We start from the raw sequence: 27,653 nt of genomic DNA on the forward strand, positions 1-27,653 counted from the left end.
TAGAGATAGCGCTGCACTTTATATATAGATATATTTTTCAGCATTTCCTGTCATGTGTAAGAGACTAAAGCGGAGCTACACCCAAAAAGGGAAGTTCCGCTTTAAGGACTGCTCCCCCGCTCCCCATTAAGGATTGGCACCTTTGGGGAGCAGGTACCCGAATTTGACAGGTACCCGCTCCCACTTCTGGTCCGATTGCCTTGGCAATCAGAGGCAGAAGGTGTCCTCCCTCCCTGTAGTCTTTTGGGACATGTGACAGGTCCCAGAAGACTACAGGACCATTTACGAAGCGCAGCGCTACTCGCGCATGCGCAGTAGGTACCCGGCTGTGAAGCCGCAATCTATCACAGCTGGGTGCCCACACTGAAGATGCCGACCTCCTGGAATCCAGGACGGCCTGTGAAACAAGCTGCAGGGGACACACCACGGGACCGAGGGACAGGTTAGTGGCTGTTTTTTAAGTCAGCAGCTACAGTTTTTGTAGCTGCTGACTTATTTTTTTTTATAGGTTGAGTGGAACTCCGCTTTAAGCCATGGTTCACACTGGTGCGACTTGTCATGCGATTTGACAGTTTCAAATCACAGGACAAGTTGCACCCTATTGTATGCAATTGAACCGTTTAAATCACTGGGGCTCTATCAGAGTTGCAACGAATTTGAAACTAGTTTCTGCACTATTATTTTGCGATTTCAGGTGTGACTTGCATAAACATTTGTGCATGAATTCACACAGATGTCTGCCAAGTCACACTGACATGTGACTTTGAAATTGTGTGTCTTCACGTGAAGAACCAGGACTTAGGCTTATAACTATATATTTGATTTACTCTCAGTTTTCACTTTGCATTATGTTACTTATTTTTGGCTATGGCTTAGGCCAGTTTTGCTTCTGATCCAGGTCAGGTTTTGTTTCTGCTGGCTACTAATTACTGCTACAGCTGAGACACAAGTGAAGGCTTGTAGCAGAGCTCCCCCTCTCTGGGGCACAGGAATCTTACCAGTCGAGTTTTTATGATGCCTTCCTTTTTAGTTATTGGACTATGTGGCAATATACACTATATTGCCAAAAGTATTGAGACACCCGCCCAAATCATTATATTCAGGTGTTCCAATCACTTCCATGGCCACAGGTGTATAAAATCAAGCACCTAGGCATGCAGCCTGCTTTTACAAACATTTGTGAAAGAATGGGTCACTCTCAGGAGCTCAGTGAATTCAAGCCTGGTACCGTGATAGGTTTTCACCTGTGCAATAAGTCCATCCGTGAAATTTCCTTGCTGCTAAATATTCCACGGTCAACTGCTAGTGGTATTATAACAAAGTGTAAGCAACTGGGAAAAACAGGAACTCAGCCCGAAGTGGTAGGCCACATAAAATGATCAGGGTCAGCGCATACTGAAGTGCATAGAGTGCAGAAGTCGCCAACTATCTGCAGAGTCAATAGCTAAAGACCTCCAAACTTTGTGTGGCCTGCAGATTAGCACAACAACAGTGCGTAGAGAGCTTCATGGAATGGGTTTCCATGGCCAAGCAGCTTCATCCAAGCATTACATCACCAAGTGCAATGCAAATCATTGGATGCAGTGGTGTAAAGCACGCAGCCACTTGGCTCTAGAGCAGTGGAAATGTGTTCTCTGGAGTGAAAAATCACACTTCTCTGTCTTGTAATCTGATGGAGTGTTTGTTTCTGCAAGGAGAATGGTATTTGCCTGACTGCATTGTGCCAAGTGTAAAGTTTGGTGAAGGGGGGATTATGGTGGGGGGTTGTATTTCAGGGGTTGGGCGTTGGGCTTGGCCCTTTAGTTCCAGTGAAGGGTACTCTAAAGGAGTCAACATACCAACACATTTGCACAATTTCATGCTCCCGACTTTGTGGGAACAGTTTGGGGATAAACACTTCCTATTCCAACATGACTGCGCGCCAGTGCACAAAGCAAGGTCCATAAAGACATGGAGGAGCGAGTTTGGGGTGGAGGAACTTGACTGTCCTGACATAAACCTGATAGAACACCTTTGGGATGAATTAGAGCAGAGACTGTGAGCCAGGCCTTCTAGTCCGATATCAGTGCCTGACCTCACAAATGAGCTTCTGAAAGAATGGTCAAACATTCCCATAGACACACTCCTAAACCTTGTAGACAGCCTTCAAAGAAGAGTTGAAGCTGTTATAGCAGCAAAGGGAGGGCCAACTCTATATTGAACCCTACGGATCAAGACTAGGATGCCATTCAAGTTCATGTGCGTGTAAAGGTAGGCGTCCCAATACTTTTGGCAATATAGTGTATGTATAGATTAATTCTATCGGTATAATGTGTACCCTAGGCTGCTATGTCAGATATAACTAACTAGCTTGTTGTTTTAATCTGTGAGATCTTCATGTAGCACTCAATAAATTGATATTTTTGATATACAACCTACTCAGCGTTATACCTCATTTAAAGTCCCATGAGCATTTGATTTGGTTTATAATGTTTTTGGAGTAGGCTGGGTCTAGCACACCAGTCAGGTACCTGCATATGCTTAGTTAGTGCTTGAGTGGCTAAGGTAAGTTCTATCATTGGTCAAAATTTAAAATCGTATATTTATTTTCATATTGTATTTCAATTCTTTCTAACCTACTCTTATTAATCGGAATGATCCTGAAATGTAAACCTACTTTGTGAAGATCTCTACACATTTAATTCCTTGAATTCTGCAACATGTATTCACTATGCCCTGCTCATAGACACTTCTGTGTCACAGAACTCACAGAGCTTGCCTTCTGAACTACAGGGGTGCTGAGAGTTTCAGGAGGTGGAGTTAGTAAAAGAATCTCTACTTGCAGGCAGCAAGGTACCATGGGATATATAGTCTTAGAAATCAAAAGTAAACAGTAGAGGAGAAGTTACAAAACATGCAGGGAATTCAGAGTTGTGGAAAGATATGGCTTGCAAACAGACAGCACTCTCATGAAAGGAGAATAACATGAAAAATATACAGACAACAAAACCTGGCAACAATTCTACCCCTTTACCACTCAGAAAAAGGGTACAGAAACAAAATTTCCACTTGCCTTCTAGAAGATTCGCCCCTGCAAAACTGCCATTTTTTGCTATACGGTTCTGCGTTCTTTAACTGACAATTGTGCAGTCATGCAACACTATACAAAAATGAAATTTATATAATTTTTTCATGCAAATAAAGGTTTCTTTTGGTGGTATTTTATCACCACTATGGGTTTTATTTTTACATTTTTTGCGCTATAAATGAAAAAGATCGAAAATTAAAAAACAAATATTTTTTACTTTTTGCTGTAAAACAGCCAATAAAAAATAAAATTCATAAATTTAGGCCAACAGTATAGATACTTATACTAGTAATGGTATTGATTAGTGACTTATAGTACAGTATATGTGATAGTACAGCAGGCATTCTGACACTGGGTGGGAACTGACTAACTGCCACTGACTGTCACAGTGATCAATGCTAATAAAAAGAACTGTCACTGTACTAATGAACCTGGGCATACAGGGATTAACATCAAGTGATCAAAGGGTTAAATGTGTGCCAGGGAGTTTTATTACTGTGTACTGTTTTACTAGGGGATATGCTCATTTTTATTTTCTTCTTTGCAGGGAGATTAAAAGCCTGAACATCCCCGCTGACAGCAGAGAGATCTGTGTTGTTTACATACACAGATTTCTCTCCTGTCACTGCTCCGCCGATCGGTAATTGACATGTAAGAGAGCCAATGACAGCGCAGGTAGGTGGGCGCACGTACGCGCGCACACCCCCTACCCAGAAATACAGAATTACTTACATATACGTAATTTTGCACAGAGCTGCCTCCCTGTAGCAGTAAAGCTACATGGGCCAGCTGGAAAGTGGATATAGATGTCAGAACTGGTTACAACTATTTATGTATTTATTAATCAGTGTTATATAATTTTATATATTATTTAAATTAATCACTGTCTTATAGAAGTCTACGTCTAATATCCTAACCAGATTAATGCAATGTGAAACCAAAAAAAAAGAATTACATTGCAGCTTACCAATTCTTAACTGTGATGGTACCCAATTCACTCATGTTGTGGATGACCACAGCCTAATGTCCCTGGATCTGGAAATGATGGTGGATGCGGATGTGCGGTCTGCTTCCGGGGCACATTTCAAGCCATCATCTGGCAACTCATATCTGCATGCCTGCAGCCACCATCTACAAAGGTGGATCAACAATGTTCCCTTTGGGCAATTCTGCTGTCTCAAGCAGACATGCACACGGTTGCAGGTCTATGACGGGAAAAGTAAGATACTAAAGAAAAACTTTCAGGAGAAAGGGTATGATCTTCTTCTTATTTTAGGAGGTGTACATCAAGTATCGCAATATGTACACTGACCAGATGGCAAACATAGCCCAAGAGGTAGATCGTAGCGGCCCCCCAGGGTGAGATCTGCAGAGCTTTTGGTACTGACAAAAACAAATTGTGAGCTATATGATATCGTGTTTAGTACCCGGTACAACAACAAAGCCTTTGCCAGCAAGCGGATTGTAGGCAAATATTGGAACATTTTAAGTTGTGATTCCAATTTACAGAATGCCATTCCTGAACGTCCCAAAATCATATTTCGGAAGCCCAAAGATTTGAGGGGTTAAATTGCCCCAGTAGGGTCCATCCTTTGAAAGGTGTGACTAGAACCACCTGGAGCAGCCTCTTTGAAGAAAAGAGAAGCTTCAGATATGGAACTCCAAATTGTGGAGCTTGTCATGTCATGTGCCACAGGAAGAAGTCAGTCACAGGGAACAATGGCCAGACATTCTCCATCTGGCAGTTTATCAACTGTGGGTCCCAGTTTGTGGCATTCTGCTTGATCTGTCCCTGTGGTGTCCTTTACGTTGGCTGGACGATACACACATTGCACATCTGTTTTGTTGAACACAAGAGGAATATACTAAAAGGGTTTTGATAAATATTCAGTTCCATTCCATTTTTTTGAAAAACACAATAAGAACCCCTCAGGGCTGAAAATCTTTGGGTTGGAAAATATCAATGAAGATACAGACCTTGGGAGACGCTTACTCAAATTATGCAAAAGGAAAACCTTTTGGATACACTAACTCAATTCACTGTCTCCGAAGTGCCTTAATTCAGGCCTGGATGTTCAAGTCTTGATGTACTAACTCCTGTTGTTCCCTTGACCTAGGGCCAGTTGGGTATGCGACAATTATCAACCTTCACATTTCCTACACATCTATACAGCTTTATAGATATATAGATATATGTAGTCACTTTTTTGAACATGCGTACATGACCCTGTCTAGGTTATTGCTTTTGTCCTGTTCGTCTTTTCGTGTTTTTTTTCATTAGTGTGTGATTATGGTCTTTCTTTTTGGAATATCTGTTCATTCTTATACATCAATTATACCATTTTGCACTGGTATATAATTTATTTGTATTTTTTGTATGTTCACTGATGTAGAAGTCTGCATTTTTCTATTTTTATGATTATTTATGTTTGTTGCCAGTTTGCATGTATATATTTCATTTTATTTATTATATTTGTATTTTTTTCATATTCAAATATATTTATATCCAACTGTCTTTTAACAACATATTATATCTTTTATTATTATCGTTTTAATATTTATGCTGGCCTTATGTAGATTCAAGCCCCCGCCCCCCCGCAACCAAACCTCTTTTTTTTTCATCTTGTTTTTTATCACCATGACCATATACAGTATATAGTTATTTTCCATTTATTAATATTTTCCCTCTAGTTCTTGGTCAGTTTGTCCCCTGTATTATGGATTGCTTTTGAGGAAGAGCATTTGCAGCTATGTGACTCCACTCAGTGGAGCTTCCTGTGTGTATATGACATCACTTCCTGTGACCTCCCAGAAGTGGAAGAATGGTACACTTTCGGCTTCCAGAAATCTCTGGCTTGTGTTTCAGTAGCTGTTGGTCATGATGGACATACTCCATCCACACACAGAGCCCTTCTATATGAGCCTATTCTGCCATTTTCTGATGTAGATGCTAAGCCACCCAAATAGATTTATCTGGTCATTTTGTTTATTTACTCATTTACCTATTCATCCCTTTATGCTCTCTCTCTCTCTCTCTCTCTCTCTCTCTCTCTCGTACACTGTATATATATATACTGTAAAAAATAAATGTAAACCATTAAAGAACAGGTAAATAAGTGGCTTTGAAAAAACAAAATAAGAAAGAGGGGGGAGGCAGCAGCTAAGTTTAGTATTAATAAAAAAGACCTCAGCGCCCAGGACCTCCTTCCCCACACACTTATCCACGTGAGATGCTGCTGTACATAGGTATATAACCACAAAAAAAATGTTTTCAACTCAAAACAGTGCAAAACACACAAAAAACAATCTGTAAAATACCCAACCTATAAGTAATATTAGTGCAGATATTACAATTTAGATATAAGTGTCAAAAACAAACTAATTTGTGACACATACAAAAAACAAGAAAAGTCCAGTGACATGTCCAAAAAAACGTCCCGTGATAAAAAAACAAACTTATATTTTCATAAATTTCTTCAGTGCCAATAATAGTCCTTCCACCATCCACCAGTGCAAAACCAACATGAACCGCACTCACCAGATGTTTGGTGAGTATAACGCCTTTCAGGATTATTAAGGGCTCCTGGACCCCCTTTTTAACCTCCAAATATTGCCTCCTCTAGGACATAGAAACCTCCTCCGATTATTCCCCTCACCGACTCCACCAAAATTCAGGAAGAAGAAAAATCAAATAGCGTGATACCTTTATAACTTTCAATCTTAGTAAGCTTTAAACCAGACCACTCACATTTTAAAAGATATTAACCAGCATTTTATTGATGTATAAACAATTTTCCATAGATCTTATAATAAGACCCCACAGCCAGGTAACACAGCAGGATGACAGATCTCAGAAGCAGCTTCCTCCACTAGGCAAGATGGCCCCTGGAACGCACCGCTCGGCGTGCGTTCCACTCACCTGAAATGACGTCGGACGCCGGGACGGCCAGCCGGAAATACATCAACGCATTTCGCCCCACCCACAGGGTCTTGAGAATCTGCACTAATATTACTTATAGGTTGGGTATTTTACAGATTGTTTTTTGTGTGTTTTGCGCTGTTTTGAGTTGGAAAAAAAAAGTTTAGTATTAAGTTTATTATTATATCACCCTATATAGCATTTATTAGCGCCAGATAAAATCATTTACAAGATGTATAACATCAAATGCTCATCAAAAATGTAAGTTCACCACTCACTCCTGTCCTGCAGGGTCCGCCACCGCAATACAGGCTTGGAGATGGAACATATGGGGCCAGGATGCCCTGTGTACATCCTAAGGTCCTCTGGAACCAGCGTGGAATGCATGGGTGGAAGTGACATCACTAGAAGGAGGAGAAACCGTAATCAAAGACAGGCTATGCGCTTGGAGCTTCTTGCTTCATCTCCAAGCCTGGATTGTGGTGGTGGTCCCTGCAGGACAGGAGTAAGTGGTGAACCTACATTTGTGATGAGTATTTAATTTTATACATCCTGTCAGTGTTTTTATCCGGTGCTTATAAATGCCTTAACGCAATACTGCACTTAGCTGACACCTTTTCCTCTCTTTCTTATCTTCTCCACACAGAGCTGGTCAAACTCTGTGGATGGCTGCTGCCAGTGCATGCTAGGAAAATTATTTATACGGACTTTGGGACTGTCAAAGATATTTGTTACATCTCTGTGTCCATTGGTGTAAATACATACAAGCTAGCTACTAGTTGATAGCTTTCTTGTGCTCCAGAATTTATACATTTATCTATAAAAACCAAGGTCTTCAGGCTCAGCTTTCCCAGCTCAAAAGCTGGGAAAGGAGTCAGAAGAACAAGAGAAGTCATGTGTAATGCCACATCAACTGGCCCCCTCCACCATATTAGCAGGAGTAAAGGTGCTTTTAAGTCAGCTTTGACACATAATACCAGAATTTCATTGTAGTAATTGTTTGTATAAGTCAGAGGTCAAAAAATCAATCCACAAAGCCCAAGTGTTATAATATTTCTGGTAATTATCAGGACGTTGATACAACCATTCCCCTGAATGCTGGATTTCCTGTACCTTCAGCAGTCACTCTTTAACAGTAGGTACCACTGCGGTCTTCCAGTAGTTGTGTATAAGACTTTTACTAGCATTCAGAAGATGGGGCCTCAAAGAAGGCTAGTAGAGGCTTACGGAGGAGTGTGTATCATGCAAAAGCATTGGGAGTGCATCCAATTTCAATGCATACTTCACGATTTTGGCTATCATACTCTGTACATCCAGCCAAAATGGCTAAATAAAAGGACAATTCCATCATAGATGATGTGAAATCGTGACTCTCTGCCCACACCCTCTCCAACAGGGAGCTGAGGCCTCTCTATAAATATGACCCAGTTTGCCAGGAACCCTATACCACCAAGATAGAAACTTGCAGCAGGACTCTTGTGTCTTGGAACTCATTGGGGTGTGGGACACCGTAATTTTATAATGGATAAACTATGGCCTAATTCTTTCTCCCACTCTCTGATGTAATAGGGTGCAGTGGAAGAGGAGAGATCTAGCAACAGATTACAGAGTTTTGATAACAGTGACAAGTTTTGCTCTCCATCTAAGCATAGGGCGTCAAATGGGGAATGGGTCTCTTGTGAACACACCGGGTGCTGGAGCTTCCTTTAAAAAAAGATTGCAACTGAAAGTGTTTCCACTCGCCGAAGTTCTGGAAGGGATTTTCGCTCTGAATCCTGCATGCACCAGAAGCATTTTATTTCCTCTCCCCCTCCCCAAGGCCTAAAAAATGCTAGCTTTTACCCAGGAAGAAACCAAGGAAAGGCTCACAGAGGAAAAAGTGGCGTGGATGGCTGGGCTAAGTTATACCTTTTGCTCAAGCAGCCCAAACTGCCAACATTGCTTAAGAGAGGGGTGAGAGTGAGTACAACAATCAGCTGTATGAGCACTGTAACCATGCACCATATTTCATCCAGCTAATGTTTTCGCCAGGGAGACCCATAATTTATCCTGGGTAATATAGTTCAAATTGATGATATGCATCAGCACTTTTGCCTAGTAATATAAGGTAAGGTTGGGGAGTCCAAGCCCACAGCACAATTTAGCATGTCACAAAGGAAGTGAATAAGCGATGAGTATTGGTATCCAGATGGGTAGCATTTTTAAAGAAAACTGAAATTTGGGGAGGACCACCATATTTAAAATGTTAATTCTCTGTGGCCAAGTGAATTGGGTTCTACCCCACAGAATATTCCAGTTAGATGACAGTCTGTAGTTTATATAACATTTTTGCAATTAACAAAATATTGACTTGATTAAGGAATATACTAGACAATTAAACAGATGTGTAGACAGCCAGCCAGATATCACCTATAAGGAAAACTAAAACATCAAATACCACTAACCAGGGTCATGTAAAGCTGGAGATTATGCAGTTATATCAATGAAATATTTAAACAAAATGATCCCTGGTGTTTCATTGTGATAAAGTTGTCCTGCAAGCTTGACAGATAAATGATAACTGTACTAGGATACTAGGATGCACTCAAAGTAGGACTGGTGTGTGGGGAGTTGTAACTGGCTGATTTTTAATGAAGACGCCTCAGTAAATGTCAGTTTTCAACATTTATCAAGAGATTCTGATAAACAAACCAAGTGAACCTATAAATCATTAGCATGTTTCTGTATACTTCGCCCAAAGGGGGATTGTCAAGAATATAGAGTGAACATAAAATGATTTCCATTGTACTTGAGTTTAGCACTTATGAAATTCGATCCATAACTTGTTTTCAGGAGGAAAGCATTGAAATAGTGTTGCATCTCGTCATGACTGAAAATGAGAGATTTGTCCTTCCTCATCCGGGTCCTTACACCTCAAGACTTACCCTGACTTTTCTGAGCTAGACTCAGGCATTGCTAAACTGCAGTGAAGGCATATAGCAAGGATGTTGGTTTGTCCTTTAATTAAATGCAAAGAGCAATGATGATGTCCAAGTATGTTAATATTTAGTGCCTGGATCCCTGATCAAGTTTTTTGGTGTCTGCCTTTTAGCTCCAAAATCAAATGTAAAAAAAAATGTTTAAATGAAGTGAGATGGACAAATCTTTCAAATCTGCCAGTCCCAGAATGCTTCTGATAGCCTAGGATTGCTCTGGTACCTTGATAAACTACAACATAGTAGCAGCTCTAGGAACCTTTTTTAAACTGGACTTTTTTTGTTGTGCTGATTCCAAGTCATTCTTCCTCATCACTGTAAGTTATGACTGGTCATCATATGGCAGAGATGGTTTTTATTTAAGAACTCCCTGTTGAGTAGACAATGAAGTTATTAAATGACTCCAACCTGTAGAGGATTCTTATATGATTTATTGGTAGGCTAACCATGTCTGTTACTGGAGAAAACATGGTATGCTGCAACATACTTCTAGCTGTTTCTACTAGATACTTTTTGTAGATTATTATATGTACCTCAGCTTTCTACTGTTTCTGTAAACATGTAGGCAGGTGCAGTTTCTCCTCCCCTCTGTAGGTGTCCCAGTGTCGCTATGACTGCTGTACAAAGGGAATGAAGGATGAGTGGAGCTTTGTTCCTCTGAAGCCTTCATAGGTGTCATCAGGGAAGCAGCTGTCCGATTGGATCCTGCAACACTGGATGACCTCTGCGGCCATCTTCAATGAAGGCAATTCTAATAAATAGCACTGTCCCACTGCAGTTAGCAATATTTCTGAAGTTGATCAAGTAGGGACAGGATCCCTGCTGGTTAGGAACAGTGCATTTAGTGCTAGGGAGACGTTCCTGTTGAGGAAGGAGAAAACAGAGATACAACTACTGGCTCCACTATCTGGGGACTCTAGAGCTGGGACAAAGATCTTGCTGACGGCCTACATTGCTGCTCTCCCTAACAGCCACCCCCTTCACTCAGATGCTGCTGAGGTAATGTAAGCATTAATAAAGTGACATCTCAAATACTGGTTTGTGCTGAAGACCGCGCTGGATTCACTGGATCAGTCACTGGTCATAGATGGGTAGTTTTGTGGGTGGGTAGGGAGATGTCCTTCCAGTTGGTTGTGCCCAATGGGGGATACTGGCAGTAAACCCTCTTAGGGTTTGCGCTGCTGCCTTTCTGGTATGGTCTTAAGGTTGTTTCCACATGTAGATTTGGAATATTAGAAAAGAAGGAACACCCGATGTCCAAAAGAATGCACTTTTGATGGCAGATTAAGAGGCATTTATTGAGAATATCGACAAGTATATCAAATTTACTTGATATACTTGTCGATATTCTCAATAAATGCCTCTTACTCCACCATCTCAAATGCTGGGACTGTGTTAAAGTACTGCCAATGCTCCTGAGAACTGTTGTGCAGGAGTTGCTTGTGTTATCAAGACTCTGATGCCATATTGTTTCGGAACTGTTAGGTAAGCACCTTGCCACTGCTGTTCATGTTATTTGCTACTTCTAATTCATCAAATAATAAGGGTGCCACTTTACTTGGTCTCTGTGTGCCTTTAAAAGCATGTAGTACTTTTAATAAAGTACTAGATCTGTTTACTTGAGGTAGAGGTCAAAACAAACCTCAAATCTTCAACTCATTCTACATCTCCATCCAATTTAGCTATGCTTCATATGTCACAGCATGAAAACAGATGTCATTACATATATTAGTAGTGTTAATTAGTTTTCAGAAGGTTTATGATGACCCCTTTGAAAAGTGATATTTGTCTGAAATGAGGGTTAACCAGTTTACATTTTACATCTATTTAACAGTAGTGTAATGTTATAAATAGGCAACAAACAAGGCATATAAACACGTATTCATATCTACACTGCTCAAAAAAAATTAAAGAAACACTTTTTAATTAGAGTTTAGCATCAAGTCAATTAAACTCCTGGGATATTGATCTGGTCAGTTAAGTAGGACAGGGGTTATTAATCACTTTCAGCCGCTTTGGTGTTAATGAAATTAACAACAGGTGCACTAGATGGGTAACAATGAGATGACTCCCAAAACAGGAATGGTTTTACATGTGGAGACCACTAACATATTTTTCCCTACTCATCTTTTCTGACTGTTTTTCCACTAGTCTTGCATTTGGCTAGGGTCAGTGTTACTGCTGGTAGCATTAGGCGATACCTGGACCCTACAGAGGTTGCACAGGAAGTCCAACTCCTCCAGGATGGTACATTAATACATGCCATTGCCAGAAGGTTTGCTGTGTCTCCCAGCACAGTCTCAAGGGCATGGAGGATATTCCAAGAGACAGGCAGTTACTGTAGGAGAGCTGGACAGGGCCGTAGAAGGTCCTTAACCCATCAGCAGAACCGGTATCTACTTCCTTGTGCAAGGAGGAACAAGATGAGCACTGCCAGAGCCCTAAAAAAGACCTCCAGAAGCCCACTGGTGTGAATGTCTCTGACCAAACAATCAGAAACAGACTTCATGAGGGTGGCCTGAGGGCCCAAAATCCTCTAGTGGGCCCTGTGCACACTGCCCAGCATCATAGAGCTCGATTGGCATTTGCCATTGAACAGCAGAATTGGCAGGTCTGCCACTGGTGCCCTGTGTTTTTCACAGATGAGAGCAGGTTCAGCCTAAGCACATGTGACAGACGTGAAAGGGTCTGGAAAAGCCGTGGAGAATGTTATGCTGCCTGTAACATTGTTCAGCACGACCGTTTTGGTGTTGGGTCAGTGATGGTCTGGGGAGGCATATCCATAGAGGAACAAACAGAAATCTACAGGCTACACAATGGCACCCTGACTGCCATTAGGTATTGAGATGAAATCCTTGGACCCATTGTCAGACCCTACACTGTAGCAGTGGGTCCTTGGTTCCTCCACGACAATGCCCGGCCTCATGTGGTGAGAGTATGCAAGCAGTTCCTGGAGGATGAAGGAATTGATACCATTGAATACTCGTCTAATCTAAATCCAATAGAACACCTTTGGGATATCATGTTTCTGTTCATCCGACGCTGAACTTCAGACTGTCCAGGAACTCAGTGATGCCCTGGTCCAGATCTGGGAGGAAATACCCCAGGACACCATTCGTCGTCTCATTAGGAGCATGCCCGATATTGTCAGGCCTGCATACAAGTATGTGGGGGCCATACAAACTACTGAAAACTATTTTGAGTTGTTGCAATGAAATTTCAGCAAAATGGACTAGCTTGCTGCATCATTTTTTCACTTTGATTTTCGGGGTGTATTTGAATTCAGTCCTCTGTAGGTTGATCATTTTAATTTCCATCAAATGATGGGGCATCCTTACTTTCCTAATGCATTACCCAATCCATATCAGTATAGATATCCAGCATGAGATTTTTCCCCGTTGAGATCTGATATGTTTTCAAAGTGTTCCTTTAATTTTTTTTGAGCAGTGTATAAAGTAAATTACATACAAAAAAATCACGTTCTTATACTCTGCATATTTTTATGTATTTATTGGCAACAAACTCAAAATAAAGAAAGGCTTGGTGGACACGTGGATAATAATTTTCTCTCTGTAGTTTTATATGTAGCCGGAAGCAAATTGCTGTGTGCTGGAGAAGCCTTCAATTAGGTTCATGCCTCTCTTACTTAGATAAATATAGAATTAATTCATGATCAGGGCAAAGGTTGCAAAGTGCAGTAAACAAACATAAACTAATAAATTCCCAATTACAGCTTCTTCTTGTTTTCTATCTCAAGGTAATTCTAGCACACATGCCAAACCATTCCTGCTCTAATGAATTGAAACTGCAAATATTTTAGGATGGAAGAATTATCCTAATATATATCTCGGACTATACAGTACTTTGAAATTACCAAGGCATGGATTAAAGTCAGCTAGGAACCATTTGATGTATATGGAATACTAATACCACACATCCAGGGACACAACAAGGCATACCAAACTGGTAAATGTGACAAGAAATTATTTCACACCTGAACATTTTCGGAAATATCAGTGCCCTCACCACACACATCCTATTTATCAAACATGTATTAAGCCGCAATGCCCAGTTCTAGTATACTGCATATAAAGATCAATTACAGCTGCCAAGCTTAATACAATCTTTTGGAAACTGGCACAGCTAAGATGGTCAAAGTTAAAATTCAGGTTAATGATTTTAGGTAGAGCAGAGTTAATACTCACATGATGTTTTGGTTACTAATGTTTCACCACGCTAGTGAAAATCTGCTATGTTAGGGGGAAATCAGAATTTAAGTTTAATTAACAACCCTCATAATTGATTTAAAGTGGTTGTAAAGGTAAAAGGTTTACCTTAATTAATTCTCTTCATTAAGGTAAAAAACCTTTTAATAGTAGCTTCCCCCCCCCAGCTCCCCCAAATACTTACCTGAGCCTGACCTCGATCCAGCACTGTGCATGTCTTCAGCAGATCTTCTAAACCATAATAAGTGGCCATTTTACTATTTTAAAATGTCTTCTATTTCATGCTACTCTCATTCTCTGCATTAAAGTAAAAAACCTTTCAATAACAGCCCGCCCCCCCCCCCCCCCCTCACCAGCTTCCCCAAATATTTACCTGAGCCCGATCTTGATCCAGCACTGTGCATGTCTTCAGCTGCTCTTCTAAAACATAATAACTGGTCATTTTATTATTTAAAAATGTCTTCTATTTCATGTTACCCTCTGTGGAATTTTGAAAGCGTTGTTCTCAGTGTTTCCCATGTGATGGAAACATTTTAAAATTAAATATACTGTATAAGTCATTTTGAGAATAGATATTATGCTGGTTATGCCAGTGGGCACACAAAATGTCCAGTGAAACAAACCAATTGAGGAATAGTAGACCCTGTATAAATTTCTGATGATCAAAAACAAGAGCCGCGAACGGCAAATACAAGAATGTAGAGGTTAAAGTTAAGACCAAGAACTTAAGAGAGATTACATGACTGCTGATCACTCAGTTCTCGGTCTGCTTGGAGCAGAGAACCATGACTGTCAGTCGCCACTTTCCGCTCTGCTTTTGCAGTATTCACTAGAAATCTAGCCTGGAGAGGGAGCAGGCACAGCTGGCTTCAGCTCTCAGCTACTGTGCTGAGAGCCAGAGACAGCTGTCACTCAGGCAGCTGAGTGGACCCTGCCAATATTGTCAAGATCCTTCCAGAGTCTGGAGTGGTTCTGTCATGTCTGCTGATAGTGGGCAATAGCCCGCTATAAGCTGACTCTGGGTCACAGGAGAGTAAGAGAAGTATGGCCATAAAAACATTTGTTTTTACTTTTGGGGTTAATAGTTTACATAAATGAGTAAAATCTGACCATTTATAAGCATCCATGTCAGCGGTAAATGGCTTGTTTCAACACTCTAACTGCCACTTTTGCTTTATAGCTTGGTTTGTTACAGAAAGTTGGAAAATAACAGACTTGCTGGCAGGATCACCATGTGAAAATAAAAAAAAAATCCTAAAAAAGGAAACCAATGCAGCAACCACATCTAATATTTGGTAAGCTGCCTTATAGTAAAGTTTTGTATTGGAGTTTATTACGATTTTAAATGGAATTACATGTATTGTGTCACATATTAGTTCTGTGACAGTGAATATTAACCTATTCATTGAATCTGTTCCCATGAGAGAGAAACAAAATTGGCTGTACTGCTTATCCAGTTGTTCTGCCTATATATAGGCAAATCCTTCTTTTTTTAGTTTTTGATAGAGTTGAGAAAGGTCAGACCTTCTATCATGTTTTTATTACTGTCTGTGTTTCTATTGCACCGATTTACCACACCATTTATACTAGTGACCACGGTCACTGAAAAAAATCTGGGAGCATCAAAAATTTTGAGTAGGTATTATGTAATTTTCTATTGCATCTCTGGGAAAGGGAGTGTTTGAAAACTTCACTAATGGTACAGAGACGGCAAAAAAAAAGTAAACTGACAATGAAGTTAACTCTTCACTATTCTTTCCAAAACAAAAAAAAGTTTCAGCTATACATACACTATAATATTATTACAAAAGAGGGCAGAAGTGAAGTGTAATTACTGGGACATTAAGAAGTGAATGTATATAAATAAGAATTTCTCATAATGATATAGCTTAGTGTCACTTCAAACCCACGTTAAACAAAAAAAAACAAAATGTATTATATTGCATTTTACCAATTCTTAGATGTGGTGGCTGCATTCGTTTTCTTTTGTGTTTTCCTTTATTTTCACTTGTTGATCCAACTAGCAAGTCTGGTATTTTTCCGTTAATAGGTCAAGCTGTGCAGACAATGGAGCAGTTAGGACAAACCATTTACAATTAACCAGCATTTTCCATCAACATTGACTGCTTATATTCATTTACTTATAGCTTTTATTCATTTATTTATAGTCTTTATTCAAAAAGGTAAAATTGTTTGCTTTAACTTTAAAAGTTTTAGCTGGAGCTCATCTTCAAAGAAAATTGATGCAACCACCACATATAGGGACTAATAAGTTATTACATTTTTGTTTTTGGGTTTAATACCGCTTTAAGCATAAATCTTTTCTGCCCAGTGAAGCCTCCTAATTGCAACCTCTCACTCAGAGAATAGGTAGAGTTGAATTCAACCCATTACATGTTCACTTGTTACAGCGTTAAATAACTTCATAGTAAGTAAAAAAGCAACATACATTTTCATGACCATTTAGTAAATATTTATAAATATATTGTAGTAAAAAGATGTTATACCTTTCAAGATCTGGATATAAAAATGAGTAACCAAAGCAAACCCAACAATGGGGTAATTAATATGTTGCTATATGAGTGATGGATTCTCCTTAGATTGATAGAGTAAGGACGTTATGAGAGTTTCTAGCATTCCCTATTCTTCGGAATGTGTTTTCTAACTATTGGTGCTGTAGATCATATATTTGTATGCACAACACCATCTATAAACTAGAGCAGAGATTTAGATCTCTAGAAAAGCAAGTGTTGTAGAGATTTATACTGTACATATTTTTTGAAGGACTGCTGCCTGCACTGTGGAGAGGAATCCTAACTGCCATGCTGGATTTGTTTTTAAGTTTTCATCATTTATCATCCTATTTAAAAAAAAAAAGGTGTGGGTCTTTAATTTTTATTTAGAAGTTTGAGGACCCAAAGAATTTAGACCACTTGACTTATGTAAATAAATGAAATTATCTGAAGTCTCGTGCTGTCAATTTGATTACTTTGATCAAGCAGAAAATAAATTAAAGTGATACTAAACCCACGACAATAAAATCAGTCTGTGTATGCAGTAAAGCATGCTTGTTATACTCACTGTGGAACCTAAAGGGTTAATCCTCTGCATTGTGTAAAAAGGATGTTTGATCCTGTCTTCTCTGCCCCTCCTCTTGTTGAAATGACCACCTGATACAGACTGAACCCCTGGTCACATGCTCATGCTCAGTTTGGTGTGTATTGCTAGAGAGGTTTTTTTTTTTCTTTGGAGGGTGCATATGATCAGCACAGGGCCAATCAGCACTGTCCAGACAGAGGGTCAGAGTTTTCACATCCTCCTAGAGCTGAAAGAATACTCATCCTACAAGCTTTAACCAGTGCCCTGCTGAAGTTACAAGACTGCTCTAACTGCTGATGAGAAAAGGTATTTAGTTGTTTATATTTACTAAAATAAATTGCATTTTCATTTTCTGTGTACTGTGGGAGACCAGGTATAGTGAATACAGGGTCCTGGGTTTAGTATCACTTTAAATTAAAAAAAACATAATGTAATATTTTGCAGCGTACAATCCTTAGATCTGGTGGGTGCATTAGTTTCCTTTTTAGGCTTTGTGTCTTGCCTTAGTGTGTCTGCATTTTGGATGATGTAGAAAAGCAGACACCTTTAGACAGCAGTATTGCCAGTCTGAGTAGAGAGTAGTGTTAGACAAGCAGATTTAGATGGACACAACCAGGGGTGGACTGACCATTTGGAAACTCGGGCACTGCCCGAGGGCCCGGGGTCAGTAGGGGGCCCCATGAGATGCCCCGGTACCTTTTTCATAGGCTTTTTTGAGTTTGGGCAAGGACACAGGGGCCCCATGATCCCCTATTGCCCGGGGGCCCCATGAGTTGTCAGTCCGCCCCTGTGCAAAAATGAATACACCCTACAACAAAAACTACTACATCTAGTATTTAGTATGACCTCCATGATTTGTAAGGACAGCATCAAGTATTCTAGGTATGGAATGAACAAGTTGGAGACATCATATTGCAACATCTATCTTTTTCCATTCTTCAAGAACAACCTCTTTTAGAGACTGGATGCTGAATGATGCTCAACAGTTCTCTTCAGAATTCCCATAGGTGTTTGATTGGGTTCAGATCAGAGGACATACTTGGCCACTGAATCACTTAGATGTGTGTATTGGATCATTGTCATGTTGAAAAAGTGTGACGACCAAGGGCACGGAGTGATGAATATAGAGTAGTACATCTGTGAATTCATGATACAATCAATGAAATGCAGCTCCCTGACAACAGTAGCACTCGTGCATCACCACAGAAGGACACTGCCACCAACATGTTTCACTGTAGGCACCATGCATTTTTCATTGTACAACTCACCTTTGTGACACCATACAGTTTTGAAGCCATCAATTCCAAAGACATTTATCTTGGTGTCATCACTCTAGAGTACAGTCCTAGTAGTCTTCTTTTTCAGCATGGGCCCTGGCAAATTCTAGGCTGTCTTTTTTATGCATGGTCTTTAGGAGAGGATTTCTTCGTGGACGACACCCATGCATTCCATTATGCTTTACTTTTTCAGATTTTGTAGGGACCGTGAGGGGGGGGGTGTTGATAGTATTAGTAGCACAGTGGAATGGCACTACCACTATATGGTATCAAACTGCCAATTGTACCTCTTTTACAAACCCCCCTGTCTATTTATTTCTTAACGCACAGCATGGACATACTAAGAAATACACCCCAAAATACATTCTGCTACTCCTCCTGAGTATGGTGATACTACATGTAAGAGACTTTTTCACAGCCTGGCCACATAGAGAGACCCAAAATCCAAGGAGCTCCTTCAAGCATTATAGTGATCAAAACACTGCTGATTGCATGGTTCTCGCCATCTACTCCGAGCAGAGAGCCGTGGCTGTCAGTATCCAGCTCTCTGCTCTGCCTCTCCAGTGTTCACTGGAGCACTGGGCTGTAGAGGGGGTGGGAATGGCTGGCTCAGGCCAAGGCTGAAAGGCTGAGCCACGATTCATGAGCCAGTCCAGGCTTCTGGGTGGATCCCAACCATATGGTTAGGATCTTTACAGAGCCTGGAATGGCTGAGTGACATTAGCCGACAATGGAATTTAGCCCACAGTTGGCTGAAAACGGGTCACAGGAGTGCAGAATGAACTGCACTCCTATGACCTACAGGAGACGTATAGCTAAAATGCTAGCTAGGAGGTGCTTCTTTATAGAATGAAAAAAATTACAATTTCCCAGTCTTAGCTGCAGCACCATGGAAGGTTCTAGTCAACATTTTTTCTGCTGGCTTCAAAGCTCTTTTGACATCAAATTGTACTTGTGACATTCAACAGCTGTTTACGGACTAAAAAAACATATGTGCATTTTTAGATGTTGCCAAAATGAAAATAGTATGACTAAATAGAGTTTAAAATGATTGTAAACCTTAATTTTGTATTTTATCTTTTTAATAGCAAATGTAATATACTCACCTGTTCTGTGCAATGTTTTTGCACAGAGCAGCCTTGATCCTCCTGTTCTGGGGTCAACCCACTGGAACTCCTTGCTCCCCTCACACACTGAGTGCCCCCATAGCAAGACGCTTGCTATGGGGGCACTCCTGCAAGCTCGCTCCTGAACTGGCTCTGTGTCTCTATAGGCAGACAGAGTGCAGCACAGCCCTGCCTCCTTCCTCACTGGCTGCTGTGTCTGATCCTATGAGGAATGAGAGAGCAGAGAGAGCCTCTGCACAACGCTGGATTGAGATCAGGCTCAGATAAGCACAAGGGGGGTCTGGGGGAGAGGGGAGCTGCATACTAAATGTTTTTACTTTAATGTAGAGAATACACTAAGGTACAAAATCTTAATACTTTAGAACCACTTTAACCTTGCATTTGAAACTTGACATTGTTAACATTGCTATCCACTCTACCAAAAAAAAAAAAAACAAATATTCAATAACAAATTAAAAGAACAAGAATAATATGCAAAGTGCAGCAATCCATAACAACCAATAAAGAATAATCTTCATCTCATCATCTTAATTGAAAAGATTTCTATAACCTAACTATAGTTGTTTTCAATAGATTTTTCTGCATCACATATCATCAAGGCTTTTTGCCCCTTCTTATTGAACAGATCTGTACCTGACCTCAATTTGATGATATACCGGTACTATATGTAAGTTATTTGTTAAATTAACCGTTTCAATACCGTGCAATTTTACACCTTCCTGCCCAGGCCATTTTTCAGGTTTCAGCGCTCTCACACTTTGAATGACAATTGCGCGGTCATACAACACTGTACCCAAACTAAAATTTTATCATTTTCTTCACACAACCAGAGCTTTCTTTTGGTGGTATTTAATCACCACTGGGGTTTTTATTTTTTGCTAAATTAACAAAAAAAGACCAAAAATTTTGAAAAAAAACCACATTTTTCTTTGTTTCTGTTATAAAAGTTTACAAATAAATAATTGTTCTTCATAAATTTAGGCCGAGATGTATTCTGCTACATGTCTTTGGTGAAAATAACCCAAATTAGGATGTATTTTTTAGTTTTTAGGAAAGAGTAGAGTTCACAAACTATGGTATAGATCTGAAAATTGATCAATCCTGAAGTACTGACGGCCAATCTAATTTCTTGAGGTCCGAGAATGTCAGAATAGTACAGATATCCCCAAATGACCCCTTTTTGCAGAGTAGACAGTCCGACGTACTTCATAAGAGGCATGGCGAGTTTTTTGAAGTTGTATTTTTTTGTCATAATTTTTCGGAAAATGGAAAAATGAAAAAAATTATTTTCACTATTTTTTTTTTTTACATACTGTCACCAGTGCAGTACAGCATCATCATATAACTGGCATGGCGGTGAACAGGGACACTGACTGGTGACAGTATGAAAAAAAAAATATATATATATTTTTTTTATTTTTTTTTATTTTTTTATTATATTTAATTTTTATTACATTTTTTTTTTATTTTATTTAAGATTTTTTTTCATATTTTACTATGACCAAAATAGTACAATGTTACCATAGTAACATTGTACTACTTTGGGGAAGTGATCAGTATTTTTTTTTTTTTACACAATTTGCTTATAGCAAAGAATTACTTTGCTATAAGCAAGCATTTACCTGAATGAAATCGATTCATTCAGCTTTTTTTTTTTGATTTGGTCACAGCTAATCACATGACATGTGCATGTGATTAGCTGTGACCATTCACAGCTAGGCACTAGTATACAATGGATGGCATCATGAATGAAGCCATCCATTGTATACAACTGTCATGTGACCTGCTGTGATTGGTCACAGCAGTTCACATGGTACCAGCAACGGGAGCCGGTACTCGGATCTGTCATCGGCCGTGTCCGAGGTGCACGGCTGATGACAGATCGCACTGCTGCGCCGCTCTGCACTAGCGCAAACGGCGCATGTGCGGGAGCACACCAAATGGCGTGTACCCGGAACGGAGAGACACTTCTGAAGCCGTCAAACGGCCATTGGCCGGGCGGCTAATGGTTAAGGCTTGTTTTGAAAAAAAACTTTATCAATGTTTTACCAAATAACAAGATATACAGCCTGCTTTTATCCCAGAATGTTTATCTATACATATTTAGAGTGTCAAGGAATATGATTGGTATAGGTGTGGGTTATTAGACGTTATGGCTTTAAAAAAATGTATTTAGAATACTACAAGACTTTCAGTCTGACTACACACCACTTTTCTTGTCACATACTGTTGTAAATGTCATGTAGGATTTATGAAACACTAATGTCATATAGCATAGAGCACAAAGGACACATGCTTTAGAGGGAATTGGGATTACTGGAAGGCTTAGCCTTGTTACAAGAAGCATAAATAAGATAAGTACTAAACACATAAACTTGCAAGGCAATTTCAGAACAGAAGAAAACAATATTTAAAGTGGAAGTCCACTACAAGTTATGATTTTTGTGTAAATGCCAGCAGGTTGGACTGCCGATTGAGTTATTTCATCATTTGCAGTGTCTGGGGGGGTACACCTCAGCCTCTGATTTTCCAGCTTTACTTTCTCAGTTTTTGTAGGGACAGTGAGGGGGGGGGGGTGTTGATAGTATTAGTAGCACAGTGGAATGGCACTACCACTATATGGTATCAAACGCCAAATTGTACCTCTTTTACAAAACCCCCTGTCTATTTCTTAACGCACAGCATGGACATACTAAGAAATACACCCCAAAATACATTCTGCTACTCCTCCTGAGTATGGTGATACTACATGTATGAGACTTTTTCACAGCTTGGCCACATAGAGAGACCCAAAATCCAAGGAGCTCCTTCAAGCATTATAGTGATCAAACCACTGCTGATTGCACGGTTCTCCCTATCTACTCCGAGCAGAGAGCCATGGCTGTCAGTCTCCAGCTCTCTGCTCTGCCTCTCCAGTGTTCACTGGAGCACTGGGCTGTGGAGGGGGTGGGAATGGCTGGCTCAGGAAAGGCTGAGCCATGAGCCAGTCCAGGCTTCTGGGTGGATCCCAACCATATGGTCAGGATCTTTTCAGAACCTGGAATGACTGAGTGACTTCAGTCGACAAGGGAATTTAGCCCACAGTTGGCTGAAAACGGGTCACGGGAGTGCAGAATGAACTGCACTCCTGTGACCTACAGAAGTATAGCTAAAATAGCTTCTGCTATACTTCTCCTTTAGGCTTAATAAAACGTGGAAGCTGAATGGTTTCTATTGCAGAGCTGCACCAAATTTTGCACTCTCCAGTTTTAGGTAGTGAACACCAAAATGTTACTGAAGATGGGGATGTTTCTCAATTACAAAAATAATAGTAGTAGTAATAATATGGATACATTATAATAAATAATACCTAATCAATCAATGCTGCCAATGGATGGAAAACACAAATAAGCACAATAGCAACCACCAGTCAGGTAGTAATGATAATGATTAGAGATGAGCGAATTATTCAAAAATTCGATTCGGCTGATTCGCCGAATTTGCGGAATAAATTCGATTCGATGCGAATTTATTCGCTGCAAATTTAACTTATTAAAAGGGTTTCTAGGCTTCAGAGAGCCTTTATATTAGTGCAGAACACTGTACCTTTAATTTAAATGCCCTTGGAGTCTGCTGGGGAAGAGAAATAATACTGTCAGTCAGTATGACATGCAGATGAGTGCCGTCGATCTTAGAATCACCGCACACTTCACTCATTTGGGCAGTCACGGGGCCAAAACCAGAGTGTGGAGCCACAGTGTGGCGGTGGAGGCAGCAGCAATGGGAGGCCATACAGCACCCTATGACAAAATGGAACCCACCAGCAGTGTGAGGAGACCTGAAAGTGGCACATGGCAGAGTGTGGCGATGGAGACAGCAGCAATGGGAGGCCGTACAGGGACCCATGACACACTCTGGACCTGGCAGCAGCATGAGGAGGCGGTACAGGGGCCCATGACAGAGTGGCGAAGCGTAAGCAGCTTAAATTGAAGGCCATACAGAGGCCTATGTTAAAAAGTCCCCCCAGCAGCAGTGTGGGGAGACGACTATCAAGAGTCCAATGGCAGAGTGGCGGAGCAGAAGCAGCTTCAATTGAAGGCCATACACAGGCCTAGGTTAAAAAGTCCCCCCAGCAGCAGTGTGGGGAGACGACTATCAAGAGTCCAATGGCAGAGTGGCGGAGCGGAAGCAGCTTCAATTGAAGGCCAATAGTGGTTGTGAAGCAGAAAGTCAGTTTATTGTACACAATCGGTCAATTGCAGCTTGCCGTTGGCTGGAAACTGTACGTTTGTGTCACTGGAATGCACTAATCACCCAAAAAATATTACCGCCACCCGGCGTGTATATGGATTTAACTCTTTGAACGTACAATAGTGGTTGTGAAGCAGAAAGTCAGTTTATTTTGCACAATCGGCAAACTGCAGCACCAACTGTGCACGACAGCCACCAAAAAAAAAAGGGTGTATGTCACTTTAAATTTTCGATTCTTTGATAGCTGTGGCCCTAAGTAACGATTCTGTGTCCCTGAGTAACGATTCTGTGTCCCTGAGTAACGATTCTGTGTCCCTGAGTAACGATTCTGTGGCCCTAAAGTCTCTGTGGCCCTAATGCAGGCCATAGATGGGTCGAAAATCGGCCGATTTTTTGGCCGAAAATAAAATCGGCCGATTTTCGGATCGTTAGTGGGCTATTTGGTCGGCCGTTTTTCGGTATTTTGGCCGGTTTTTTTTTCTGTAAAGTTGGGAAAAAAATCGGCCGATTTTGCCGATCGGCCGATTTTCGCGGCAATAGTGGGCAAATCGGACGATTTTTTGCCGATAAAAAATCTGCGCATGAGCAGTGACCTGCAAGAGGAAGACAAAAAGAAGAAAAAGAAGAAGAGGAAGAGGATGAAGAAGAGGATGAAGAAGAAGAAGAGGAAGAAGAGGATGAAAAAGAAGAGGATGAGGAAGAGGAAGAAGAAGAAGAAGAAGAAGAAGAAGAGGATGAGGATGAGGATAAAGAAGAAGAAGAAGAGGAGGATGAGGATGAAGAAGAAGAAGAGGAGGATGAGGATGAAGAAGAAGAGGATGAGGAAGAGGAAGAAGAAGAAGAGGATGAGGATGAGGATGAAGAAGAAGAAGAAGAAGAGGATGAGGATGAAGAAGAGGATGAGGATGAAGAAGAAGAAGAGGATGATGGTGAGGATGAAGAAGAAGAAGAAGAGGATGAAGATGAAGAAGAGGAGGATGAGGATGAAGCAGAAGAAGAGGAGGATGAGCATGATGAAGAAGAAGAGGGTGAGGATGAAGAAGAAGAAGAAGAAGAAGAAGAAGAAGAAGAAGAGGATGAGGATGAGGATGAGGATGAAGAAGAAGAAGAAGAAGAAGAAGAAGAAGAAGAAGAAGAGGATGAGGATGATGATGAAGAAGAAGAAGATGAGGATGAAGAAGAAGAGGATGAGGATGAGGATTAAGAAGAAGAAGAAGATGAGGATGAAGAAGAAGAAGAAGGATGAGGATGAAGAAGAGGATGAGGATGAAGAAGAAGAAGAGGATGATGGTGAGGATGAGGATGATGATGAAGAAGAAGAAGAGGATGAGGATGAAGAAGAAGAAGAAGAGGATGAGGATGAAGAAGAAGTAGAAGAAGATGAAGAAGAGGATGAGGATGAAGAAGAAGAAGAGGATGAGGATGAGGAAGAAGAAGAAGAAGAAGAGGGTGAGGATGAAGAAGAAGAAGAAGAAGAAGAAGAAGAAGAGGATGAGGATGAAGAAGAGGATGAGGATGAAGAAGAAGAAGAGGATGATGGTGAGGACGAGGATGATGATGAAGAAGAAGAAGAAGATGAGGATGATGATGATGAAGAAGAAGAAGAAGAAGAAGAGGAGGATGAGGATGAAGAAGAAGAAGAAGAAGAAGAAGAGGATGAGGATGAAGAAGAAGAAGAAGAAGAAGAGGATGAGGATGAAGAAGAAGAGGATGAGGATGAAGAAGAAGAAGAAGAAGAGGATGAGGAAGAAGAAGAGGATGAGGATGAAGAAGAAGAAGAGGATGAGGATGAAGAAGAAGAGGATGAGGATGAAGAAGAAGAGGATGAGGATGAAGAAGAAGAAGAAGAAGAAGAAGAAGAGGATGAGGATGAAGAAGAAGAAGATGAGGATGAAGAAGAAGAAGAAGAGGATGAGGATGAGGAAGAAGAAGAAGAAGAGGATGAGGAAGAAGAAGAAGAAGAAGAAGAAGAAGTAGGATGAAAATAAGAAGAATTCCAGTCCAGCAAAAAGTGTATCTGCAGAGAGCTCCGCTATTTCTGACAGTTCTCTGACAGTTCCTTCACATTTACAGCGGTTGAAACATTGTATCTATTTGTTTCCGAATAAAAACATCTGTATCCTAAATGGAAACAAATAGATACAATGTTTCAACCGCTGTAACTCTCTGCAGGGACACTTTTTTTCGATTCGTGCCTCCGAAGTTTGCTAATTTTCGGATTCGGCGCAAATCAAATTTTTCCTAATATTCGAAACGAATTCCACTTAGTCATGTTCGATTCGCTCATCTCTAATAATGATAAGTTATAAAAATCTAATTCTCAATCTCACTCAAATCTCACTTAAATCAGTAAAATAATGATATGATAATAACAATAATGGTGATCACAATATTATTCTCAATACTCATGTATTCTAGATATGTGTGTTTGAGAGGGCATAGAACAAACTAGTGCAAACATCGAGGGTGACTCACCCTAGCAGAAACAAAGTTGGCATTATTAACCTGACAAGGGTCCCAACCTTTCCCCACTTTTAAATACTTTAAGCAGTAAACAACTATCTGAAACCCTGGAGTACCAAATTCACAATTGCTATTTGCTGGCTTCAAAAGCAGAAATATAAAATATTTCTAAGTAATTTAATTTGTATTTGACAAAATGACAAACAACTGCTCTTGAATTTAGTAGGTAGATAAGGAGAAATTATGAATTAAGATACAGTATATTTAGTAGTCCTAAATGGAATGTAACCACTTTTCTACAGTGCTATAGCCGAATGATGGCTACAGCACGGTCAGTCAGTTCTGGGAGGCTGTCATATGACGTCTTCCTAAAACACGCCCCCAGCGGCAAGCACTTGGTGCTGTCTGTGATCGCTATGTTCTTTGGACACAGCTGATGACATGACATGGTAAAAGGCCAAATCACAGCAGCCTTTTACCACATGATAAGCTGTGTCCAACCACAGCTTACCACCATGTAAATACACTTGCCGGTTATCGGCAGTACTTTCGTCACGCTGTCACAGCATCAGAAATACTGCTGTGCTATAACTGAATGATGGCTACAGCACGGTCAACCAGTTCTGGGACAGCATGAGAAGTACTGCCGATAATCGGCAACCATCAAAGGAGACATCTGCACTGATAGTCAGTACACTGATTATCAGGGCACTGATTATCAGTGCAGCCCCAAAAGTGCTCATCAGTGCCCAGCAGTGCTGCCCAGCAGTGCCCAACAGTGCTGCCCAACCAGTCACTGCTGTCAGTCAGTGCCGCCAGTCAGTGTCACAAGTAAGTGCTCATCAGTGCTATCTATTAATGCCCATCAGTGCCGCCTATCAGTGTCCATCATTGCCACCTATCAGTGCCCATCAGTGCCGCATATCAGTGCAGCATCATCAATGCCTCCTCATCAACGTCCACCAGTGTCGCCTCATCAGTGCAGCCTATCAGTGACCATCAGTGCAGCCTCATCGACACACATCAGTGAAAGAGAAAAATTACCTGTTTGCAAAATTTTATAATAGAAATAGAAACACATTTTTGCTCTTTTTTTCAAATATACTGCCAAAAGAAATCCAGTGGCAATTAAATACCACCAAATTAAGCTCTATTTTTGTGAAAAAAAAATCATAAAAATGTAATATGGGTACAGTGTTGCATAACCACAGAATTGTCATTGCGTAAAAAGTGCCCAGTAGGTAAGTGGTTAAAGAACTCCAGGAAAATA

This window comes from Staurois parvus, unplaced genomic scaffold, assembly GCF_062004578.1.
Source record: "Staurois parvus isolate SC_StPar_1 unplaced genomic scaffold, SC_StPar_1.0 ptg000205l, whole genome shotgun sequence".
Classification (NCBI taxonomy): domain Eukaryota; kingdom Metazoa; phylum Chordata; class Amphibia; order Anura; family Ranidae; genus Staurois; species Staurois parvus.